General features: G+C 37.3%; 1 protein-coding gene across 1 annotated transcript in view; it reads right to left on the reverse strand.

Moving 5' to 3' along the window:
* Positions 1-25815, reverse strand: part of LOC137488123 (uncharacterized) — a 590350-nt gene that overhangs the window by 333855 nt on the left and 230680 nt on the right. The window lies entirely within an intron of this gene.

A 25815-nucleotide genomic window follows, 5' to 3' on the forward strand; every position in this document is an offset into this window, starting at 1 on the left:
GCAAAAACGGAAATGCTTGTAGTTTCTGCCAACCCGACTCTACACCATAACTTTTCAATCCAGATGGATGGGGCAACCATTACTGCATCCAAAATGGTAAAAAGCCTTGGAGTAATGATTGATGACCAACTAAACTTCTCTGACCACATTTCTAGAACTGCTCGATCGTGCAGATTCGCACTCTATAACATCAGAAAGATCCAACCCTTCTTATCTGAACATGCAGCTCAACTCCTTGTTCAAGCTCTTGTTCTCTCCAAACTGGATTACTGCAACTCTCTACTAGCTGGGCCTCCAGCTAACTCTATCAAGCCTCTTCAACTGCTCCAGAATGCAGCAGCACGAGTGGTCTTCAATGAACCTAAACGAGCACATGTCACTCCGCTGCTAGTCCGTTTGCACTGGCTGCCAGTTGCTGCTCGCATCAAATTCAAAGCTCTGATGTTTGCCTACAAAGTGACTTCTGGCCTTGCTCCTTCTTATCTGCTCTCACTTCTGCAGATCTATGTGCCCTCCAGAAACTTGCGTTCTGTGAATGAACGTCGCCTCGTGGTTCCATCCCAAAGAGGGAAGAAATCACTTTTGCGATTGCTCACGCTCAATCTGCCCAGTTAGTGGAATGAACTCCCTAACTGCATCAGAACAGCAGAGTCACTCGCTATTTTCAAGAAACGACTAAAAACTCAACTATTTAGTCTCCACTTCACTTCCTAATCTGCAATTGCCTCTCTGGATATCACACTAACTGTACCAAAACATAAATAAATAAATAAATATTAATACTTTCCTTCTTAGACTTTACAGACCTGAAACTTGCCTATAGCACTTATCCATTGTTGCTCTTATAGTTGTGTAAATTGCTTCCTTGTACTCATTTGTAAGTCGATTTGGATAAAAGTGTCTGCTAAATGTAAATGTAAATATTTGCGTGTAATGCATTTGTATGAGTCAAATGTATAAGCTTGAATTTAATTATGAATTCATTTTTATGATATTGTTACATTTTGTGATGATTTTTCTCAGTTTCTATGGATCCCCAGCACTCCCTTGAGGGTTCCTGAAGCCCAATTTGCTAACCTCTTCTTTAGTTCACATTTAATAATAATAAAAAGGCAATCAGATGCTTGGATAATTTTCTGATTTGTCCAAAACTTTGGCACATTGAATAAGAGCTACGAACCAATGGAGTTCACAGGGGTGTGATGGCGCAATATTAAAGCATATATTCCAGAACACACGGAAACAATTAAAAGTGTATAATATTCTGTTCAAGTATTTGCAAGTTACAGACCTGATTAGAAAAAATAAGAATAGTTTTTTTATTTCTTCCTTGGCACTCAAGCTTAACACTCATTCCCTTTGGGTAGTGTAAATGCACCAATGTGAGTTCGTACAAAAGAAGTAACAGAATAATCTTTTTAGACTATAGATTATAGTGACCAAAATTATCAATATTAATATTAACAAATTAAAAATAAAACTTTAACCCACACAAAAGACCCACCAAGTTTTATATCTGAAAATGAACAAAAAACAATGGAATTCAATTGACCCTTCGCTAAGCCACACCCAAAAACCTCCACCCACCAATTGTGGCTTAGCAACCGTAGCTACGCGCAGGGGCTCTGTCAAGATTTCAAGCGAGGGGAACAACCAAAAGTGTTGTGCATATGGATTGTGCAAGTCTGATACCCAGTATCCTTAAAGTTTGGACAGGGTGGTGGAATTTTTTTTCCATTTTCAAAACCTAAAACCCAAGGAGAGAAATGCCAATGTGGATCAAGCTCTGTGAGAAGCGCTAAAGAAGCGGAGTTAAGTTGGTTTTGTTTTGATATTGCTTAAACATTCAGTGATAGACCGACGGCAATAACACACCCACCTCTTACCCTAAACAGATCTAAACTGTGTTTCCTACAAAAATACAAAGCAGGTTATGTTTCCCAGCTGTTTTTTTTTTTTTTCTTTCGCTCTATTATGAGCACTGCTCCATTTAAGCCTTCACCATAGTAGTCATACTAATAGCAGTCATATTTGCATCTGTTTCGAGCTATGAATATTTGAAATGACATACTGTACCAACAGAATAAAACAGAGATGTGATCACAATCTGAGCACTTGCGATCAATATATTTTACCCGCAGCTGTTTTTCAGTCATTTATAACTCTTGCGCCCATGTCAGAGCTACAATTCACTGATGTTTTTGTTGGTCTTTTGGAGATTTAGTCACTGGTGGTGATGTTAAAGCGGGTTAGTGTCTGCTTTTATATTTGGTGTCTGATTAATATTTGCTGGTAGGGAAATCTATTTGTTCACTTCTGCTATTTATACTTTGATTTACATTTCAGTTTATTTTTTTCTTCCACTAACTGAAAATTAGAATAGAAACTGGATAAAGAGCACACAAACATACTGACAGATATAGTTACTGTACAATAACAGTAACTAAGGAGGGCGGGGCTTAGCGAAGGGTCAATTTTGTAACCACAAACATAAAAATGGTTCCCTGCATTTAAGATTTGTTCACTTATGTTTGTATTGTTTCATGTACATTGTTTTTATAGCTGATTTTGGTTTTGATTTTCAAGATACTGTTTGTTAAACCAGCACTTGGGGGAAAAAAACTACCTTACAGAGATGTATGTTTATATTTGTTTGTTTTTTTCATAAAATTGCATTGATTTTTCTGACTGATGCTGTATTTTGATTTGCAATTTAATTTTGTAAAGTCAAGCTTCGTCTTAGTATTCTCAATAGTGTTCAGCCAGCACACACTTAAAATGGTAGGAATACAACATACTTTCATTGTATATGAAGAGTTTAGATGCAAAAACCACTAAAAGCCATTTGATGTTTACTTCAAAAATTAGTATTTTTCTCCAACTCTCGTGTGTTGGCTCAATAATTTTACATTTATTGTGACAGATAAGTTCTTTTCATTGCCAAGTGAAATAACTAAACATAAACATAGGTGGTTGAGAAAAATTATCATTTTAGGGGAACATTTCAGACGGCTTTTAGAGGTTTTTGCATCTGAACTCTTCATATATAAATATATACTTTATTAGGTACACCTTATCAGAACATTTCTTTCTTGGCATAGCTTCAACAAGGTACTGGAAATATTGTAATATAATAATAAGAGATTTTGGAACATATTGACCTGATAGCATCATATAGTTGCTGCAGATTAGTCGGCTGCACGTCCATGATGCCAATCTCCACCACATCCCAATGCTTTGTGACCGTGGAGGCCTTTTGAGTACAGTGAACTTATTGTCATGTTTAAGAAACCAGTCTGAGATGATTTGCACTTTATGACATGGTGGAAGTGGTCATAAGAAGATGAGTACACTGTGGTCATGAAGGGATGGACATGGTCAGCAACAATACTCAGGTAGTCTGTGGTGTTGACACAATGCTCAGTTGGTACTAATGGGTGCCAAGAAAATATCCACCACATTACACCACCCCCACTAGGCTAAACCGTTGAGACAAGGCAGGATGGATCCATGCTTTCATGTTGTTGAAACCAAATTCTGACTCTACCATCCAAATTTCATGGCAGAAATCGAGACTCATCAGACCAGTCAACGTTTTTCCAATCTTCTATTGCCCAATTCTGGTGAGGCTATGCGAGTTGTAGCCTCAGGGTTCTGTTCTTAACTGACAGGATTGGCACAAGGTGTGGTCTTTTGCTGCTGTAGCCCATCCGCCTCAAGGTTTGATGTGTTTTGCGTTCAGAGATACTCTTCTGCATATACCTTGGTTGTAACAAGTGATTATTTGAGTTACTGTAGCCTTTCTATCAGCTGGAACCAGTCTGGCAATTTTCCACTGACCTCTGGCATCAACAAGGCATTTGCACCCACATAACTTCCGCTCACTGGATATTTTCTCTTATTCTGTCAATTCCCTGTAATCCCTAGAGATGGTTTTGCATGAACATCCCAGTAGATCAGCAGTTTCTGAAATACTCAGACCAGCCTGTCTGGCACCAACAACAATGCCACATTAAAAGTCTCTTAAATTACTTTTCTTCCTTATTCTGATGCTCGGTTTGAACTCCAGCAGATCGTCTTGACCATGTCAACATGCATTGAGGTGCTGCCATGTGATTGGCTGATTAGAAATTTGCGTTAACAAGCAGTTAGACAGGTGTACCTAATAAAGTGGCCGTCGAGTGTATATTTAGTAACGGTCTATATAAACATGCATTCACAGTGCAGGTCTTTGTGATTAGCAAATCACAATAAAACAGGATTCACAGTGAAAACTGTGAAAATCAATCTTGGTCTTTATTGATTAAAATAATTTGAAAGTCATGGAGCAACATAGTGACCTAGTGGTCAGCATAGTCACATCACAGCAAGAAGATCAGTGGTTCGAGTCCCAGCTTGGCCAATTGGCATGTCTGAGTGGAGTTGGCATGTTCTTCCTGTGTTGGCGTGGGTTTCCTCTGGGTTATCCAGTTTACCCCACAGTCCATAGACATGTGGTACAGGGGAACTGGGTAAAAAGAAATTTGGCGTGGTGTATCAGTGCGTGTATGAAAGTGAGTGTGTATGGATGCTTCCCAGTTAATAAAACATATGCTGGAATAGTTGGCGAATCATTCTGCTCTGACCACCCCTGAAAATCAGGGACTAAGCCGAAGGAAAATGAATGAATCATCAGAAAATACACCCACGCAGACACATGCAAACTCCAAACAGAATAGCCTCCTCCCTGAACTGGTATTCGAACCAGCAACCTTCTAGCTTCTGCTATACCCAATATACCCCCTCTGTAATGTATTAATCTATCAGGAAAATGAAAAGACTCATAATTGAAAAAAAGCTTTTAGTTCTTCATTAAAAAATTTCATTTGTCTAAGTTGTTTAATGGTCATCCTAGACAAGAGCATTAATAGGACACATTACGGCTCTTTAGACATCAGCTCTAGGTAATATAGCATGCACTATACGCTGATGGAGGATGGGAGTGAAGCTGATATAGGAGCAAATAAAGCGAAAGTGAATGTAAGGAAACGCTCTCTCATCTCTCTTACACACATAAACGCTGCACAGGACTGACGCTGTGAGCTGAGAGTCTTTATTGACCGCATTGGTATTTATGACGGCTTAGGGTGGCTGTTTGCTGAAGAGATAGAGGGAGTCCAGCAGATGACAGAGGGCCGCTGGGTTTTCGGGGAGCACCGCAAATGCTATTTATTGCTGTGTATCAGAGAAAGGCTGTCGGCGCGGCTGAAGGGAACGTGGCAAAGGCCTGCAGCCGGATATTATGATGAAAAGCCAAAACAAACCAAGGAAAGCCAACATAATGCAGCTTGCAGACATATCACACACGAAGGGGCTATGATGCAGAAACATGTACACAATGACTTTTGTGGTGAATTGAACCGAATCATCAATGATCGAGTTTTGGAACTGCACACGAGAACACAAGGATGGCAAGATTGCTGAAGAATGCATGTTGAGAAACAGCCAAGGTGTTCAAGACTACTAGAGACTATTGAGCAGATGTGAGTTGGGGGTGATTGGAGATAAACTATGCAGAGCTACGGCCCTCCGGGAATTGAGTTTGAGACCATTGGTTTAAAGTGATAGATTGGGTTTGTGTTATACATTATGGTACAAAAACCTTGTAATAAACTGCCAGTACATTTTCTAATATTTTACAGACTAATTTCTCTATTTCCAAGATGTCAATAAAAGTCACTTTGTTTAAATGTAAATTTGATTATTCTGCATCAAAAGTCAACAGAGCAGAGATCAAGTTCTCATCATGCAATTTACAACCATAAACAGAAATCCCTTGTGAATCACAAAATACGGAAACTGTTAATGGCCACATACAATTGAAGTCAGAATTATTAGCCCCCTTAGAATTTTTTTCTCTTTTAAATATTTCCCAAATGATGTTGAACAGAGCAAGGAAAATTTCACAGTATGTCTGATCATATTTTTTCTTCTGGAGAAAGTCTTAAATGTTTTATTTCGGCTAGAATAAAAAACATTTTAGGGACAAAGTTATTAGCCCCTTTAAGCTATATATTTTTTTCGAAAGTCTACAGAAAACCAAAAAGCCTTTAAATGTCACTTTAAGCTGTATAGAGGTGTCTTGAAAAAGATAGTCTAGTAAAATATTGTTTCCTGTCATCATTGCAAAGATAAAATAAATCCGTTATTAGAAATGAGTTATTAAAACTATTATGTTTAGAAATGTGTTGATTAAGTCTTCTCTCCGTTAAACATAAATTGGGGAAAAAAATAAACAGGGGGGCTAATAATTCTGACTTCAACTGTAAATTTCTATGTTTATGCTCAATTATTTCACATTGAAAGCAATGAACATAACATACTCTTTGACATAACAGTGAACTTTCTGAACCTACAGTATACACATGAGCTTGTGACAAATGCTTATTTTAGAAGAAAACGACACTTGGACGTTTTTGGATCTAAACTCTTTATATTAACAAAACTTTGCTACACTCTCAGAAATAAAGGTACGTTAGCTGTCACTAGGGTGGTAGGTACCTTTTCAAAAGGTACAAGTTTGTACCTAAAAGGTTCATATTAATACCTCAAGGGTACATATTAGTACATAAAAAGTACATATTTTCTTCCTCTTAAAAAATGCAGGTACTAATATAAACTTTTCAAATACCAAAATGGACCCTTCAAGTACAAATGTGTACCTTTTGAAAAAGGTACCACCCCAGTGACAGCTCGCGTACCTTTATCTCTGAAAGTGTACTTTGACATGAGCTACATTGTATAACATGTTGTAGAAATAAAAAGGGCTTGACTTGACAAATATGTATCACTTTTACATCACCAGTGCATATTCTATTCAAACATCAAGGGTGAATGAACATGTCTGCTTATGCTGAATACAGCAATTTTCCACAAGTTTTGCTTAAGGAAAGCATCCCCAAGCAAACCTCGCTCCGAATGGTTTACTTTTGGCCAAGTGATGCTCAGTTTAGTGGAAACATCTTTCTGGATTTTTGCATGAACCACAGAGATTGTCTCTATAATCATGTTGCTCCCTTGGGCACTTCTCTCTTGATACAAAACAAAGCCACAATAGATTTTTTCTTCCCTCACATATACTGTAGAGATTGAGTCTTAAGCCATAAATCTTCCCAATTTTGTCATCCAGGTCTCAACTAGCCAGCTGAAGCACAGATTGCCTTTCTTTTTTCACTAAAGCCTGAGGGCCCTTTGTTTTTTTGTCACAGAAAATGTAAGCATGAGTTTATAGATTGTATCTGACCATTGTGTTGTAAAACATACGGCATGTACAAATCCATGACCTACTTCTATTACAATTGTACTAGGATGTACAGCAAATGAGCAGTGCACCACGTTGAATTTTACTTCCCACAATGCAATATAATTTGAATAAACCATAATCAATAATGATTATATCTGTGTTTATTTTTGACAGTTCTTTGCTTATTAAAAAAAAGTGATTTAAAGTGCTTCTATTATCCTCATTTGTATTGTAAGATTTTAAAATATTGTAAATGCAATCTAATTATATAATGCTCATGTATGTATAACATCCAACACCCACCAACCTGTCAAATGCGGGTAGCTTTCAGCTGTGGCAGGTTAGACATTTACTCCCACTAGCCATTCTAGAGGGTTAAATATACATTTTAAATGGTAGTTTTCTTATCATTCATTCATTCATTCATTCATTTTCTTTTAGGCTTAATCCCTTTATTAGTCCCTCTATTCGCCACAGCGGAATTAACCTGCTTATCCAGCACATGTTTTACGCAGCAGATGCCCTTCCAGCTGCAACCACACAATCCTTCACACACATACACTATGGACAATTTAGCTTTCTCAATTCACCTGTACTGCATGGCTTTGGACTGTGGGGGAATCCGGAGCACCCGGAGGGCACCCGCAGGGAGAACATGCAAACTCCAACAGAAACGCCAACTGACCCAGCCGAGGCACAAACCTGCAACCTTCTTGCTGTGAGGCGACAGCACTACTTACTGCACCACCGTGTCACAGTAGTTTTCTTATATAGTAACTAATTCCACAGTTTTGTTAGTTTATTTATTCAATATATTACTTGAATCGCTATGTGTTAGTGTAATTGTTCTTTTACACAATTAAATTATATACAGTATAGTATATGCTGACCTAATATGTCCTTTTAATTAAGTCAGGGGTGTCCAAACTTGGTCCTGGAGGGCCAGTGTCCCGGAGAGTTTAGCTCCAACCCTAATCAAACACACCTGAACCAGCTAATCAAGCTCTTAGTAGATATACTAGAAACTTCCGGGCAAGTGTGTTAAAATAAATTGGAGCTAAACTCAGCAGGACACCGGCCCTCCAGGACTGAGTTTGGACACTCCTGAATTAAGTCCAATCAAGTATATTACTGTAGTTCAACTAGTGGGGGGGGGGTGTCGATCGCTAACTGAAGAGCAGGGGTGGGGGTTGGTTTCATTATTTAAGGGCAATTTTAATCCAAGAGAAAAAAAGGGTTGAGCCCTATCTGTGCAAGTGCCTGGTTCAACTGGTTCAAATATTTTTCCTTTCAACATTTTATTTATTGGTGTTTTAACAGTGTGTTCATTTATACCACATTATAAAGTGCTACCATAAAGCAGCCTGAAAAAATTTGCAACAACTTTAATAATTTTTTTTTTTACTATTTTCTTTGTACATACAAAAATGATTCATCATAGACTGATTTCACGTGGCCGCCATTTTAAAAGCGAAATCAAGGCTGCAGAAATCAAGAAACCCGAAAGTATCGCCCGGAGTCAGACAAGAACATTGTGTCCCTGGCTGTATATCTTATCATTGGAGAGAAAGTGACACAAATTTATTATTTCACTGCTTTCCGAGTGACCTAAAGGTCCGTTCTGAATGGATAGTGAAAATAAAAAGGAATTTTGGACTCATTTTCAGCTAAGTTAAGGGAAATGGCACTAGTTAGCTAATGTTTTCTATCCTAAACACACGTTTTAGATGCCATTTATCAAACTTAAGTTAATAAACTTTTTCTTTCACTATATTAGACTTGTCATGATACTGACCTTTAGTATTGAAAAGAAAAAAAAAGTCAATTTCCCGCTACAATTTAAGCACTGTTAAGTGCTTTATTAAACTGACTTTGAGTGGCTGGGAAGGCCATCGGTTTGCTGCACTTCACCGATGTTTACTGAGTGCAAACACAGATAAGCGATCCACTGATGACTCGACTGATCTAGTGTTTGTGTATTTGTGTTTACACTGAAGAGCAGTGAACTGATGACATTTACAGCCGATCACAATTATTTCTGTTGAGCACTAGTGAATATGTCAAATCAATGGTGTTTAAGAACATGCTCAACGGCGATTAAATGTTAGCGGGAAATGGATGTTTTAAATTTTCAGTACCGGGAAAACACTAATAAAGACAACTCGGGAGTGTGCTACAGAGGACTGCATTGTTTTATTGCTAACCGGGCTGCATACTGTAGGCTGAAGCAGGAAAGCGTCGCCACAATGTTAGCCTGGTGGCATAAACTGAAGCCTACAGTAGGATGACATTTAAGCATATTACTCTTAAATAAATTGTGAATTTGTTTGATGCCTAATATGCTATTAATTGTTTAAATTAAACTTAACTGAATGATATTAAAGTGATGCTTACATCTTTTCTGCAATTTGACATTGCGGCAACAGCTGGAGGTTTGTACAGTAAGCCACAGCATGATACAATGTTTACAGTGCTGATCCTATACTTACGGGTTTCTTCCTACCGCAGCCTCGCTTTTGTTTTTTAAAATGGTGGCTACGTAAAATAAGCGCATCGGATTTACTTTTTTTAAGGTAAGTGGTTCCAAACAATTTATATGGGCTGAATTTAAACAAACAAGTTAAATTTAGTAATGCTCAACTTAATTTGTTTGCTTAAATTCAGCTCATATAAATAGTTTGCAACCCTTTACCTTAGAAAAAAATCTGTAAATCCAATGAATCATATTTTTAGTGTACTATTTAAAACACTGCAGGTGCAATACTGTAGTATACACTGTGTAACATACCTTATATCTTTGCTCTTGGACATTGACACACAGAAGCTGGATCAACCTCAAAAAAAGAAGAAATTCAAGAAATTGTAATGGTTATTTGGCATACTCCGTTTAAGTACACATAAACTGTTCTGGCATGACTAAGAAACAGCTGCCAAGTTCACTGCCATGTGAATTGACTGGCTTAAGGAGGTTTTTAGCTTAACTCAGGCTGGATTTTGATGTGTTGTGTTGCTCTTCAGCAGTCTGCTGCTCTGGTCTGTATCATAGATCCCTCCAGGCCACATTCTCCCCTCAATATGATCAGTCTTTCACGCTCAGCTGCTTTGGTCTGAGGATTGCTTAGGAGTTACAGGAGGGATCAATGGGCGGCTGTAAATCCTCCAGCCATTGTGATGGTTATTGATTTAGTGCTCAGAGGCTGTACTATCTGCTCCATGGCACTACCACAGCCGCACTCTCTCATATGTGCCATTGATGTGCCCCGGGGTGAGATCTCACCGCTTTAGCGCTTACTCTGCCTCTTACAGACACAACAGTGCATTAGTCTGTTCTAAAAACTGCTTTGTTACTGAAGCCCACTAGAGCTGATGGACTAAAGAGTCTCTTGGATAATTACTCAGAAAATGAGTCGAATGAGACATGTGGAGAGTTTTCATCTCATTTCTTTGTAGAATTATCCTGAACTTGGAAGTATAATTAAATTGTGTCGTGATTTTAGTAGGGGCATCTTTTTAGTTGTCAGTTAATTTTGTAAAGAGCACTGAGTTTTAAAGGAACACTCGACTTTTTTGGGCTCATTTTACCTATTTTTAAATTTCAAGTCCCTATTAGTTAAACAGTTTATTAATCCATTCAGCATAGCATATCATAAAATCGCACATCAGTCTAAATATTCAAAAAAAGTTTCAATAATTTTTCTGTTTAAAGCTTGACTTTTAATTGTACTTAGACTGACAGAAAATGAAAGTGGCCACCTTGGTTGCAGTAGGCACAATGGTATTTTTTATGGCTCATTCAGACGGGGCATCAGCGTCAATGCTTCCCATCAGTGTTGCCAGATTGGAAATGTCAAATTATCCAGCCTGATCTCACGAGAAAACGTAAGTATTTTACGTTTTGGCAGTTTAGTGGCTAATTCGTTCGAATTCAGTCGTAAGAAATTGTACGATTTTAAAAAGGAGGCATGGCACCTAACCCCACCCCTAAACCCAACCGTCATTGGGGGATGAGCAAATTGTACTAAAATGTACGAATTAGATCATACGAATTCGTACGAATTAGCCACTAAATGAAAAAGTTACGAATTGCTGTGAGATTGTGTTGAATTATCGTATCAGAACCTAAAAATTATCATATTTAGAGGAAAATAATCATACTGTACACGAGTGAAACTGAGTGTATCAAGCTATTAACTCCACCTCCAGGTCGCTGTTATCGGATATCGGATGTGTGTTGCCAGATGTTAAGGGATTCATTTTGCAGTACAAATTGGTTGCCGTCATGGTGCAACATAGTGCTGGTTGGCTTAAAAGCATTGTACCCAAATTTTTAACACACTCTGAGGTGTGCAAGGGCCCATTTAGATTAGCTGTAATGAGTTGATTTCGTGGTTTTGTTTTGAAGAGATTATCTTTGGGAAAACACATTCACATGATGCATTTAAATGGGGAAAAACAAGAACATGAAGGGCAAACTCGCCTGTCCTTTTCACCTTCCTTTTTAGCACTTTATTTTTTAAACGATCAACCTCAACCTGAAAACGCATGCGGCAGGAATGTTATCTCATGAGAGAGAGAGCAATTCTCTATGTTGATTGGGTAAGAAAATGTAACATAAAATGAGATAGAAAACATGCGTAACTCTACGTTCTCCTCACAGACAAAAGATTCCAATAAAATTGATTTTTAAATGCTATAAAATTCAGAAATTATCGTATATTTTAGGACTTTTTTATTGATCGTACATGGCACAGAGATCGAAATTATCATAGAAATACAATAATTACCTTACACTGACAACAGTGCTTTTCACTTTGAATGGGTGATGCCAAGCGTTGCCAAACTGAACTGTGGAGCCAATCAGATCGCTTTATGTAGATACCCCAGCTCAGACAGTAGCCGATTCCAATTGAGTAATTTAATTGGCTGATGCTGCTATGATGATCGCGTCAGCCCCAACTTCAGACAGGCCCTCGGTCAAGTGTTGATGCTGAAGCCCTGTGTGATTGCACCGTCACACAATGCTGTTACTTTTAATAAGCTAAGCTAAAAAAAGCTTAAGCCAGACCTGGAGATCAGTTGAATGGGATCAAAATGGTAAAACTTAATAGTTTAACTCTAAGGGAGTTATAAAATGAACCTGTCCTAAGGCTCATTTTTAAGTAAAAGATGAGACATGAAGAAAAATTGCAAAAGCTTTTTCTGATAAAAGTTTGGCTTACAATGTTGCAAGGTTCAATACTTGAAGGTCTATAGAAACACCCTCTCTAATAAATATTCAAAACAATTTTTTTAAGGTTTTTATTTGTTGAAAATAACTTTTTTTTTTTTGTCAAAATTAAAGTTGTTGATATATTAGGGTCTTCTCAAACGAATAGTTTACTCAAAACTAATCATTTATTCTTCTTTCACTTGTCAGAAACCTGTTAGAATTTTTTTTCTATATTAAACAAAATAAGAATATGAAAAAAAATGTTCGTGATGCAGTGGCGCAGGAGGTAGTGCTGTTGCCTTACAGCAAGAAAGTTGCTGGTTCGAGCCTCGGCTGGGTAAGTTGGCATTTTTGTGAGGAGTTTGTATGTTCTCCCTGCATTCGTGTGGGTTTCCTCTTGGTGCTTCGGTTTCCCCCACAGTCAAAAAACATGCTGTACAGGTAAATTGGGTAAATATTCCGTAGTGTATGACTGTTAATGAGTGTGTATGGATGTTTCCCAGAAATGGGTTGCAGCTATAAGGGCATCCGCTGCGTAAAACATGTACTGGAAAGTTGGCGGCTCATTCCGCTGTGGCGACCCCCATTTAATAAAGGGATTAAGCTGAAAAGAAAATGAATGAATGAATGAAAAATGTTGAAAGCTAGTAGGGCGTCATGATGGCGCAGTGGGTAGAATGATCCCCTCACAGTTGGTTGCAGTTGGAAGGGCATCCGCTGCGTAAAACATATGCTGGATAACTTGCCGGTTCATTCTGCTGTGGCGACCCCTGAATAATAAAGGGAGTAAGCTGAAAAAAAAATGAATGAATGAATAAAAGAATGAATGAATGAATGAATGAATGGAAGCCAGTCATTGACCTCCATAAAATAAAAAAACAAATAGCATTAAAGTTAATGGTTACTGGCTTCCAAAATTTTTTTTAAATTAACTTTAACTTCAAAATAGAAAAAGAAACTCAGTTTTCTGACAAAGTGAAGATGAGTAAATTAGGGCTTTTGAGTAATTTGAAAAATGTTGAAAGACAGTAATCATTGACACTATTTGTTTATTATATTATGGAAGTCAACGGTTACCACTTTCAAACATACTTTAAAATATGTTGTTTTGTGTTTATGTAACAACAAAAAAAAATAAACTCATAAAGGTTTGGAATCAATTCCAATTGTGAGTGAATAAAGAATAAATTTTCATTTTTGGGTGAACTATTCCTATCAGTGAAATTATTCGTCTATGATAAACTGAACATGATTTACAGCATTATTAGCTTTAATCCACAGCCTCTGCAAATACAACTTCACACTGAAACCCAAAATGTGACATTTTCCAACCCATTACTGATTTTGCAGTCCTCTAAAGTTTGTTGGTCAGAAATAGATTAATGGTGACAATACTGACCTTTATAAAGAGGCACCTGTGAGGAAACATTTCCCCTGGGATCAATAAAGGATAGCTTCTTTCATCACCATAAATCTGCTGCACAGACGTACAGACATGTGTCGAACAGTTGTTGAACCAGACACATGAAAGTCTCCCAGTAGACCTGATAACCAGTTCTTTCGCTTTCCAGTTCTTTTAGACTACAGAACATGTTCCTTCTCAACACTTTTTGGGTCAGTGCTTTAGTAACACACCTCACGCCTTTCGGTCCTTGAGGGGTTTGAAGTCTCAAATTCAGCCACACTTGTGAGGTTATGTGGGTCATACCATGCATTAGACCAGGAGGTTTCAAACTTTAAGATAACAAGAACCCCTGAATATACTTTCTGTGTGATTTGGCAATTGTGTCATGGTTACATCCTTTTCATTATTAAAGAATACAGTATAAAAAATTAAATTAAAAAAAATAATTATCTAAAATTTGAAAATTAAGGGTGTACTTTGCATTGCCAAAGTATTCAATGAATTCAGAAAAATATTTCCTTTTACTGCTATTTAATAGCTTGGGATTAGTCTTTCTTTCTTTCTCTCTCTCTTTCTTTCTTTCTTTCTTTCTTTCTTTCTTTTGCTTTCTCATGTTAATTTAATTTGACAAAAATACAGCAAAGCATATATTGTTAAACATATTACATGTACTCTAAAACATATATTATTAATTTATTTTATAATAAAGCATTTTATCCTCACCAGGGCTATTTGTATTTGATAACAGATGCAGTAAAAGTTATTGTTAAAAATGTTTTTATTTACATCAATTATAAGATAATTATGATGAATTTATATTTTTAGACATATTGATAGAAGATTTTTTTTTTCTTTCAGTGATAAAAACTATTTTCCTAGTATGTTCATAGTTATTTAATGTATACAAAAGCAATTCATTCAATTAATCAATCAATCAATCAATCTATAATTATTGGTGACAAAAACCATTATGGTCACTTTAAAGGGCACCTAGGTTACCCCTTTTTTCAGATTTAATATAAGTCTTTTGCGTCTCTAGAGTGTGTTTATAAAGTTTCAGCTCAAAACACCCATATGATTTTTCATTATACCTTTTACAAGATGCTGTTTTATACACATTTCCAGCAGGGGGTGGTTTTGTCGTACTGCGCCTTTAAGGCGAGTTCTGCCCGCCTACTTCTACATGCCTTCCCGCGTGCTTTAATCTCCTCCCTCGGCTGCGTCAGACAACAGACTGACCTAAAGGAAGAAGGTCTCACGTAGCGTTTGTGAGAAATACTACAGTAAGAACTAATCTTTACTAATCAGTATTGTGAAGTTGCATTGATGAGTCACACACAATATCGTTACAAAGTTCACACGCGCACAAGCACACCACAGCTGACACACACACACACAGGCAGGCAGGCAGACAGACAGACAGAGCGTGCATAGCTTAGCACTGTTTTTGTACTCAAATGTGACAGGATACAGGCTAACCTCCACTCCACTGATTTAACTTCCACAAACCATTGAAGCGTCTTCTTTTATAATTGTTCTGACACGCGGCTGTGCTGATGAAGTAAATCGCTGTAATTAATTACACACGTGCACTGTTTTAAAACACTTTAAACATGTAAAACTTACTCTTAATCACATTTGATGATGATTGCTGATCCTAGCGAACAGAACAGACCTTTTATTCCCGGTTGCTTTGCGTATGTCTGGCTGGTCTTGTTGACATATACACATGACTACCGGAACATGTTAATGCACGCAGCTGTCAATCAATTCGGTGGGCGGGGGGACCGCACTCCTACATAAAGTTGCGGTCGGTCAGAAAACCGCTCTAATTGGTCCACCGTTTTTATGTTGTTAAATTGAAAAAAAAGGACTGGGTGTGTTTATATCACCCCAATATGATGGTCTATACTCTATAGATACACATATGTTTGTCCAAATAGCTTGAAAAGTAGGTTTTCACCATAGGTGCCCTTTAATGAATTTAACACATACTTGGTAAAATGTATTTATTTCTTACATTTAAATAGATAAATACATACAGTACATGCATGCAATTACTGACGTCAAACCTTTGAATGGTAGTTTATTAAAATTACTTAAACTTTTTTATTGACTTCCCAGAAGTCAAATATTAGTTCCATAGAAAAAAAATATTACATTTCACCAACATAAAAAGTAATTATTTCTTCTTTCTCCCAACTTTTTAAGCACCTCCTGCACCCTCTTTTAGCTCTGGGGATCCCCAAACCAAAGTTGACAACATCGGAACATGCTGATATATTTAGAAGAGATTTTGAGTGAAATACTGAGCCAGCAGCTCCCAATAAATCAAGTTCCCAGCCTCTGTATTTGATGAACTCATAAACATTTCCCCATCCTCAGGTACTTTCTTATCAGTATTATGTCCCTGAGCTGCAGAGGCTCCCGTATTCCATGTTTTATGAGAAGTTCAAAACCCCCCGCCTGCGGTAAACTCTTCATTTTTTGCTTGTCACTATATCTGGCATTGACGGTTAGATGGCTTTTGTGCTCTTACACCTTTGAAAGTAGATGAAAGCGATGCGTCAACCCTGTGTACCAAACACACCTCGCTTCATTAATTAGTCCGATGCATCTCTCCGCTCGCTCAGATCTCCAAGAAAACTTAGAGTCATGCCCCTTCGACCCTCTTCCTCTCTGCCTGCAACAGAACGCAAACAGAAAAGACACAATTTAGCCAATTAAAAAGATACATTGCAAGGTGATTCTGGCAAAGCTCTGCAGTTCTGCACTGTGGGCTACTTACCAAGGCCCCATCGTACATCAGGGTCCTCAAGGGTAAAGCGGTCTTGCTCTAAGTCTGTGAAGAATGGCTCAAGTCTCATCCTCTCTCTTTCCAGCCGACTACTTTTCGGAGGCATCACGACAATGCCTTTTCTAATGGTCTCCTGTCTAAATGAGCAGCGTTGGAGTGTGCAGTGGTGCCGCTCTGACCCCGTCGCCATCCATTAGGCGCTGTGCCTTTGAAAGCACTGTCTGTCTGTGCCACGCTCTCATTTGTGGCACTACGGTGCCATGCTCATCCCCAGATGGAAGCTGCCGTTTTGTCATAAGTAAAGAGTGCTGGGACTGGCTTGGATGTGGACTGGAAGAATGACTTTGGACCTCCAGGGACGAGCCTAATCAGGCTTCTGACTGAGAGCAGCAGCAGATAGCACTGTGTTTTTAGGGCTGTAACAGCAGCACATTTAGAGGCTCTCTCACACAAACAGCCAACTGTGATTTCTGGGTTGCCATGTTGAACAGTTCCTTTGATAACAGACATAAATTATAAAGCAGTTATTGGAGAAACTCTAACACACTGCTGTTGATCATGGTAAATTTCTTTTACATGAGTCAAGGGATTATTTTATATCCAAATGGTAAATAAATGATAAATCCCAACAGCCGCATATTATTAGAATATTCGTATGTGTTTGAGGGTTGAGTTTACACACATGCTGGAACACTGCATGTATTGATTCTTCTAGAATAAATGTTGTTATTGAATAATGATTAAATAATGACAGAATGTGCATATTTGCTTTAATATTTTAAAGTGTAGCTTTAGATAAAGTGATGGAATCATCTGGATAAGTTTCACAGAATGTCAAAAATTCCACTAAAGGAGGTTGAGCCTTCTCATTTATGGCTCCTAAACCCAGAATAGTCATTATGATAATGTCTGAGTCTCAGACACACTCACAGACCTATCGTTTTAGTAAAGCATACACTCAAAGCATCACATAACGGTATGATGCATGAATGTGCTCCACACAGGTATATGCACTTGACAAACCACCAGTAGGACACACTCTTCCTGTCCTAATCTACCTTTCTATGATGGTCCAGGATAAACCTTAATGAAATTATAGTTTTTAAAAGTTTTTTAAGGTTCAGGATTGACATTAGCAAAAGTACACTGTGTTTTTAGAGAGTTTTCACATTTACTTTATAGGTTAGTAGAGAAAGGAACACATATAGAGCAGAAGGATCAACCTACGACGTGGAGGTGGGTATCAAACTCAGGTCGGCATGACCATAGGATTGCTATGTTATAAGCACTAACGACTACACCATTGGTTTTTACATGTTAAGCTGTATTTAAATGATGATGGTCCAGGATCAACATTAGTGAATTTACAGTTTTTAAAAGTTTATGATGGTCCAGGATCAACTTTAGTAAAAGTACACTGTATTTTATAAGCCTTTTTGCATTTAATTTATAGGACAGTAGAGAGATGAACACCCATACAGCATTGAGAGGGGAGGAATCAAGCTTGGGAGGTGGGTATCAAACTCGGGTTACAGTAAATATAGGAGCGCCATGTGTTAACGCAGTTACTGCTACACAATTGGTTTTTACAAGTTACACTGTATTAAAAATAATAATGGTCCAGGATAAACATTAGTGAATTTACACTGTATTTAAAAGATGATGGTCCAGGATCAACATTAGTGAATTCACAGTTTTAAAATGTTTATGATGGTCCAGGATCAACTTTAGCAAAAGTACTATGTATTTTTAGAGGGTTTCACATTTAATTTATAGGTCAGTAGGAACACATATAGAGCAGAGAGAGGGAAATTATAAACCTACAACCTGGAGGGAGGTATCAAACTCAGGTCGACGTTGTTAACATAGTAAAACCATGTGTTAATGTACTAACCACTACACTATTGCTTTTTACAAGTTACACTGTATTAAAAATAATGACGGTCCAGGATCAACATTGGTGAATTACACTGTATTTAAAAGTTTTTGATGGCCCAGAATCAACTTAAGCAAAAGTACAATGTATTTTTAGAGGGTTTTCACATGTAATTTAAAAGACAGTAGAGAGGGGAAGAAACATAGAGCAGAGAGTGGAAGGATCAACTCAGGGTATCGAACTCAGGTTACCGTGAACATAGGAACGCTATGTGTTAATGCACTACCCACTACACGATATGCTGTATTAAAAATAATGATGGTCCAGGATCAACATTAGTGAATTTGGTTTTTAAATGTATATGATGGTTCAGGATTAACTTTAGCAAAAGTACACTGTTTTGAATTATATTTAATTTATAGAACAGTATAGAGCAGAGAGAGGGAAAGGATCAACCTAGGACCTGTAGGTAGGTATTGAACTCGGGTTGCCATGAAAATAGGAGTGCCAAGTGTTGACACACTACCCACAACAGCACATGTTTTTACAAGATGTGCAATAAAAATAATGATGGTCCAGGTCTGTATTTAAAAGTTTATGACGGTCCAGGATCAACTTCAGCAAAAGTACAATGTATTTTTAGAGGGTTTTACTTATAATTTAAAGACAGAGGAAGACGTATAGAGCAGAGAGAGGGGAAGAATCATCCTATGACTTTGAGGTGGGTATCGAACTCGGGTCTCCATGAACATAGGAGCGCTACGTTTTAACGCACTAACCACTACACCATTGGTTTTTACAAGATATACTGTATTAAAAATAACGCTGGTCCAGGATCAACATTAGTGAATTCACAGTTTTTAAATGTTTATGATGGTCCAGGATCAACTTTAGCAAAAGTAAAGTTTTTTTATGAGGGATTCCACATTTAATTTATAGGACAGTAGAGAGAGAATCACGTATAGAGCAGAGAAAGGGGAAAGATTAACCTTGGGCCTGAAGGTGGGTATCAAACTCGGGTGGCCATGAACATAGGAGCGCCATATAAAGCTGGATTGAGAGGGGCATAGGCGCAAAACTTGAGCCCGCATACTCCCTCAGTAAATGTGCAGTTGCACCCCTGGTCACATTTGAGAAAGGCTCGAATTTTTTTTTTTGAAGTGTGGGTGGGGGCATGTAAAAGATCTGCAGAGTGGATGGCAACATCAACAGCCTGAGGTATCAAGACATTTGTACTGCCCATTATATTACACATAGCGCTTTTAGCCTCAAGTTCCTGAGAGCAAAGAAGGTCAAGGTGCTCCAGGATTGGCCAGCCCAGTCACCAGACATGAACATTTTAGAGCATGTCTGGGGTAAGATGGAGGAGGCATTGAAGATCAATCAAAAGAATCTTGATGAACTCTGGAAGTCCTGCAAGAATGCTTTCTTTACCATTCCAGATGACTTTATTAATAAGATATTTGAGTCATTGCAGAGATGAATGAATGCAGGCCTTCAAGCTCATGGGAGTCATGCACAATATTCATTATTCTATGTATTACTATTTTTTTTCTACTGCACAATGACTTTATATTCTATACTGTACATTATTTCTGTTAAGTGACAAGACTTTTGTCTGAGCAAAGTCAGACCTTACTGTCCTAAATAAATAAAATCAAGGCATGAACATATTTTATTTAGGTAAAATAAGTATAATCTGGAGGCCTTTGCCTTTCATATCAGCCACTTCTGATACTAAATGATCAACAAGAAGTCAAGTTGTTATTTGTTGTTTCTAAAACTTGGATGCGCAACAAGACTTTTGTCAGGTAGAGTACAACATGCCAGGTAAATCACTTTCATTATGGTAAAGTTTTAACGCATGGCAATTGTAATAAGAGTAAAAACATTTGTAGTGACAACCAGCAATAGTACATTATGTTATAACTAATGGAAAATAATTTCAATAACAATTTAAAAATCAACAAACAAAATAAAACATAAATTAAATAAGATTTTTTTGTGCTAATGCATGATAAAAATTCTAAAATCTTTTCTGGTCTCACTTTGTCAAAAATGTCCTTAAAAGAGTTCATTTCATAAAAAGTCCTTCTGGAATCAGTAAAAGCAGGACAGTCCAGTAAAATATGTTTTACAGTAAGAGGAGTTTTGCAGCACAAACACTGAGTAGGGTTTTCACCTTGGAGCAAAAAACCATGTGTTATTCTCGTATGCCCAATACGACATCTGGTAAAAACTACTTGATCAAATCGATTCTTAAAATGTCTTAAAATTCTGTGTGAAACTTCAGGTTGGATTTCATGTAATTTATTGTTTTCTAATGCATCCCATTCCTTTTGCCACTTGTTTAAAATGTAAGCGTTGATAAAAGGTTTCATCTCTGACGGAGGAATTTGGCATTTGTTCACTACTTGCTTCAAAGCATCTTTAGCAGCTACATCAGCTCGCTCATTGCCTAAAAGTCCGACATGTCCTGGAACCCAGCAAAAAATGATGTGATAAAACTGATTTTGTAGTTGGTGAACTTTAGTTAAAATATTATCAATCAAAGGATGATCATTCGTTGAAGATTCCATAACTTGGAGGCATGATTTAGAGTCTGTAAAAATGATGGACTTATTTTGTTGGGCATTTTCTATATACTCCAATGCTAAAAGTAAAGCGCGGGCTTCAGCTGATAACTAATGGAAAAAAATCCTGGTTTGTGTACATTCAGAGCATCATCTGTTATCATTGACATTATCATTAATATTTTGCATTAACAAACATCAATACCAGCGTAAACATCCACATCCATGTCTTGCAAATTTTGTGAATTATGTAAAGATAAGCTTCAAACCAATATTCCTATAAAAGTCACTAACCTATAGCAAATATTAAATGACTTGGAAATGGAGATTTCCAGTGTTTCCAAGCAGTCTGAAGAAGAAAAAAAAATAGTCCACAGTAATCAAAGGAGTTACGTACAAATCAGCCAATCAGATTAGAGCTTGCCAGAGGAGAAAGTACTTTCCAGTTTTATCTGCAATACACATTACACGACAGTAAACAAACAGTGTGTGGTCATTGCATCTGCCATCTGAAGCTGTGTAAGCTCAAAGGGTGACTAATAAGATTTTTCTTTTACTTTGTTTCATATCTTCTGAAATAAAGAGTGCATCATTGGGTCAACACTACATTTCGTCACGAGTTCAGCATGCCAAAAATAAAGAGTTCAGGGGTTCAGCTTTGAAACTGTGCTTGCAGAGTGGTTACGCTTCAGCTATGCAGCACCTTAAACATGAAGTGGGAAAACTGCAAGCTATTAATATTGATGCCAACATAGAAAACGTGTCACTTAGACCCCTTTCACACATCTGTAGCATCTAATTATTGAAATATTCATTAGAGAGGTGAAGGTAGAGAGAAACCCACCCACACACACCAGCTCTTGGCTTGACATTGGTTTGACCCTCTTCATAAGAGCATAATTATAAGCCTGAATTCCAGCTACATAAGCCTCAGTTCATTCAGAGCACACATCAAACATAAGGGAAATGGACCCGGCGAGTCTGTGTGTTTGCGTTCCCTCAGTTGTAAACAGCAATTTCTGGCCTAGATAAGGAGGCCGAAGGTAATGGAGAGAAAATCCTTTTAGAACTCGTCATGCTCTGTACAGCGTCTAGATTAGGATTTCTGCTCATAATCCTAATGAAAATCGGTGTTGGAAATGACTTTCTTAATCAGCTAATACTGCGGTCTGCACCAGCTTCTATAGTTTGCCCAGCAGCTCATGTTATCTTGCACACCTAGTTTGTTTACAGCTCCTCCGATGTAATTGAGACCACACCAATTGGCTGGTAGTATCAGTCTTGCCCTTGAAAAGACGAAATCCTCTCATGTTATGAATCGCTCAGTAAAACTGGGTTTGGATCTCGGCAGGGAGCTGCTAATCATTACTGGGGTTTGATTTTTCCTAACTTCGATTCTAACTTCCACAGGTTCTGAAAGCAACAGACAGAATGACCTACTTTGGAAACTCTGTGCTGTTTTGCTCTCTAAAAGTGGCAGGGATTTTCAAAGAAAAAGATTTCAAAATGTCTGCCATTTCCTCTAGCACGCCGCAAAGTACAGGGATGTTCAGAGGTCAGCCATTTGCTTGAGTCTGAGTCATTAGAGTCATTTTTCAGAGTGTAGCTTGATGCATTTTTGTTCTCAAAACAATGTTTTTCATGACAAGTATTCAAGTACAGACAAAAGTCTTTTTAAGCCATCTTTATTTTCCAAGTAAGGTCATTCACATTGCAGCAGACATTTTAAATTCCCAAAAATTAACAGCAAAATAGTCCATAAATAAACAGTTTCAAAGAGATAATTATTCCAAAATGAAAATCATCTTGATTTAATTCCAGGGCCATATATTTTTCAGAACACAAAAGTAGAACAAAGAAGCTAAAACTAACCTCAAACCTAAATGTAATAGTTTTTCATTGTTTACTTACTATTAAGTTGTTAAAAAAACTTATTTGAGATCTGTTACCCGTGTTGAAAACAAAACAAACTTGTTGTTGTCGCGCGCGTTCTGATCAGCTGTGTTGTCACGCGCGTACTGTAAAGCGGGGGAGGGGGGGGGGGTTGGGCGCGCGTACTCAAGATCAGTGTTGTCGTGCGCCTACTGAAGGGCGGGACGGAGGGTGTGTCGCGTCGCGGGGGCACTTTTGATCATTTTGGAAGGGCACTTTCTATCCAAGACTAAAAAGGGCATGTGCACTGCACAGGTTGAGCCCTATGTGTGCACGTGCCTGGATGGTGCCCACTGACTTCCATGCTGTAGTGTTTTTCCTCCTATATGGACGCCAATAGGTACCATTAACCAGCAGTTTTCAAAGTGAAGTTTATTTATAAACTATTTTCAAGAGAAGCATGTGCTTACGATTGACCGCAGCTGGTCCTGCATTAGCTAATGCATAATTCACCAATCTGATGATTCTTAACTCACTATAATTAACCAGAGTTTCTTACTTAAGTCATCTTCGCCTTGAAGAATCCCCCCTTCCACCCCTAAGCCTCCTTTGCCTTAATAGGGTGGCACTGCAGCTTAGCAGTAAGCACTGTTGCCTCACAGCAAGAGCATTACTGGTTCAAGTCATTAACAAGCCAGTTGATGTTTCCATGCAGAATTTGCATGTTCTCCCCATACTCGGATGGATTTCCCTCAGGGTCTCTGGTTTCTTCCATAGCCCAAATACATGCATCATAAGTGAATTGACTAATCTAAATTAGCACTATAGCCAAGCTCTTCACCAGCAGTATACCTCTACATAGAAATTCCTAATTTGTCATTAGCTCTAAATAGAGGGGGAGTTTTTGAGACCTACCTGAGCTCAAACTCCCCTCTCAATCTGCAACTAGAGAAAGCCCTGGGTTTGAGGATCTTATGAGCTCAGGGCTCTCTCCCGGGACAGCATGCCAAACTCGCTTTAAAATCAATCATCAGCTAAGTGTGAATTCTTGAAATATCTTTATTACATGTTCAACAGAAAAAATAGGGCTGTCACTATATCACAATATAATTTTTGTTGTACGATATATTACACCAAAATATATTGCAATAAATGATATTATTGTCATTTTAGGACCATTTTATGCCATTATACAATGCCAGAATGACAGTATAATAGCATCATGAAGCAAGTACACTCTTCCAAAGAACACGTAATATTTTATTCTTAACAATACTTTAATTAGTCATTTTTTACAAATTTATAATTAGGTATTGGAATCAGAATGTGAAAACACATATCTTAAACAAATAAATAATAATAAATGTTAACAAAAAAGGAAAGGGAAAAAGTAACAGAGATTGTGATATCTGGTACTATATCTACTTTCAGTTTTCAGACACCCACATGAAAATATAATTAAGTATTTAATAGTCAATGCTATAGTGTTTTTTTAACCATACTGACACCTCCAACATAGACAGAGATGCTGCACAATCATCTGAAACATTGCTAGAATTGTTTTTATGTATTGGTGATATATATTGCATCACCAAAAATGATTGAGGTCATGTCCATGTGTCGATATATAGATGATAGTAACAGGCATAGAAAAAAGCACATAATTGTTTAAAACCCAACGAGGGAGAGTAAATGGTGAGGTAATTTTATTTTTGGGGGAACCATCCCATGTGGTTGTTAACTCCAACTCATATTCTTGATAAGTCAAACTTTAACACCAAACAGCAAGGTTACAAATGTCCAAAAAAATGATTTTATTAGTGTTTCCTTCACTAAACTCAATATAATCCCTGAACTAGAACTCTGGTTGTCAAATGAAAGTAAACATGCAGTTGCAGTGAACACAATGCATATATTTATCAGTGAAAAGAAAATAAATAAATAAATAAATAAATAAAACAACTGGATCATGTTTTGTGTTGCATTTCTAATTATCTTGACTTCTTACAACCTGAGCTCTTTCTGGGATAGTCAGAAATGAACAGTTACACAAACGATAACAGTCAAGGTCAGGATTTTCATTAAATATACAATAAAGTTTGTTTTCAACCAAACTCTACTGTATTCCTTTCGAACACTTGGGATATATATGTCACATGGATATTGTTGTGTGATATTTATAAAGCTTTAGCTCCTGTTCGCCAATCCAGGGTTTCTGCAGGTTTCAGCAAGTTAAATTTAAGACTTTTAAAGACATTTTTAAGACCATTTCGAATTAATTTTAGACTCATACAGGGCTAAATGCTAAGGAGTTTTTCAAAGGGGCCAGTTGGAAAATATTTTTATTTGCCCTATTAAACTTTAAGAATAATTGAATACATTTAATCATACAACAATAATAATTTAAAAATTAAAAACAAAATACTTTAGTTTATTCTCAGCAAAATATTTAAACTATTGTGTCAAAACAAGCAAGCTCTAATTGTATACATACACTCTTTTCAACATAACCCTTGTTATGTTGAAATAATAATTGAAGAGAACTCAAACCAACTGAGTACACTGCAAAAAATGCTTTTCTTACTTAGATTTTTTTGTCTTATTTCTAGTCCAAATATGTAAAAACTCTTAAATCAAGAAGAATTTTCTAGACAAGCAAAACATACTGTCTTGTTTTAAGATATAATATGAAAAAATTAAGTGAGTTTTCCCTTATAACAAGCTAAATAATCTGCCAATGGGGTAAGCAAAATAATCTTATGTCAAAAGGAAAAACAAGATTAATTTGCTTACCCCATTGG

This window comes from Danio rerio, chromosome 17 (genome assembly GCF_049306965.1).
Source record: "Danio rerio strain Tuebingen ecotype United States chromosome 17, GRCz12tu, whole genome shotgun sequence".
Lineage (NCBI taxonomy): Eukaryota > Metazoa > Chordata > Actinopteri > Cypriniformes > Danionidae > Danio > Danio rerio.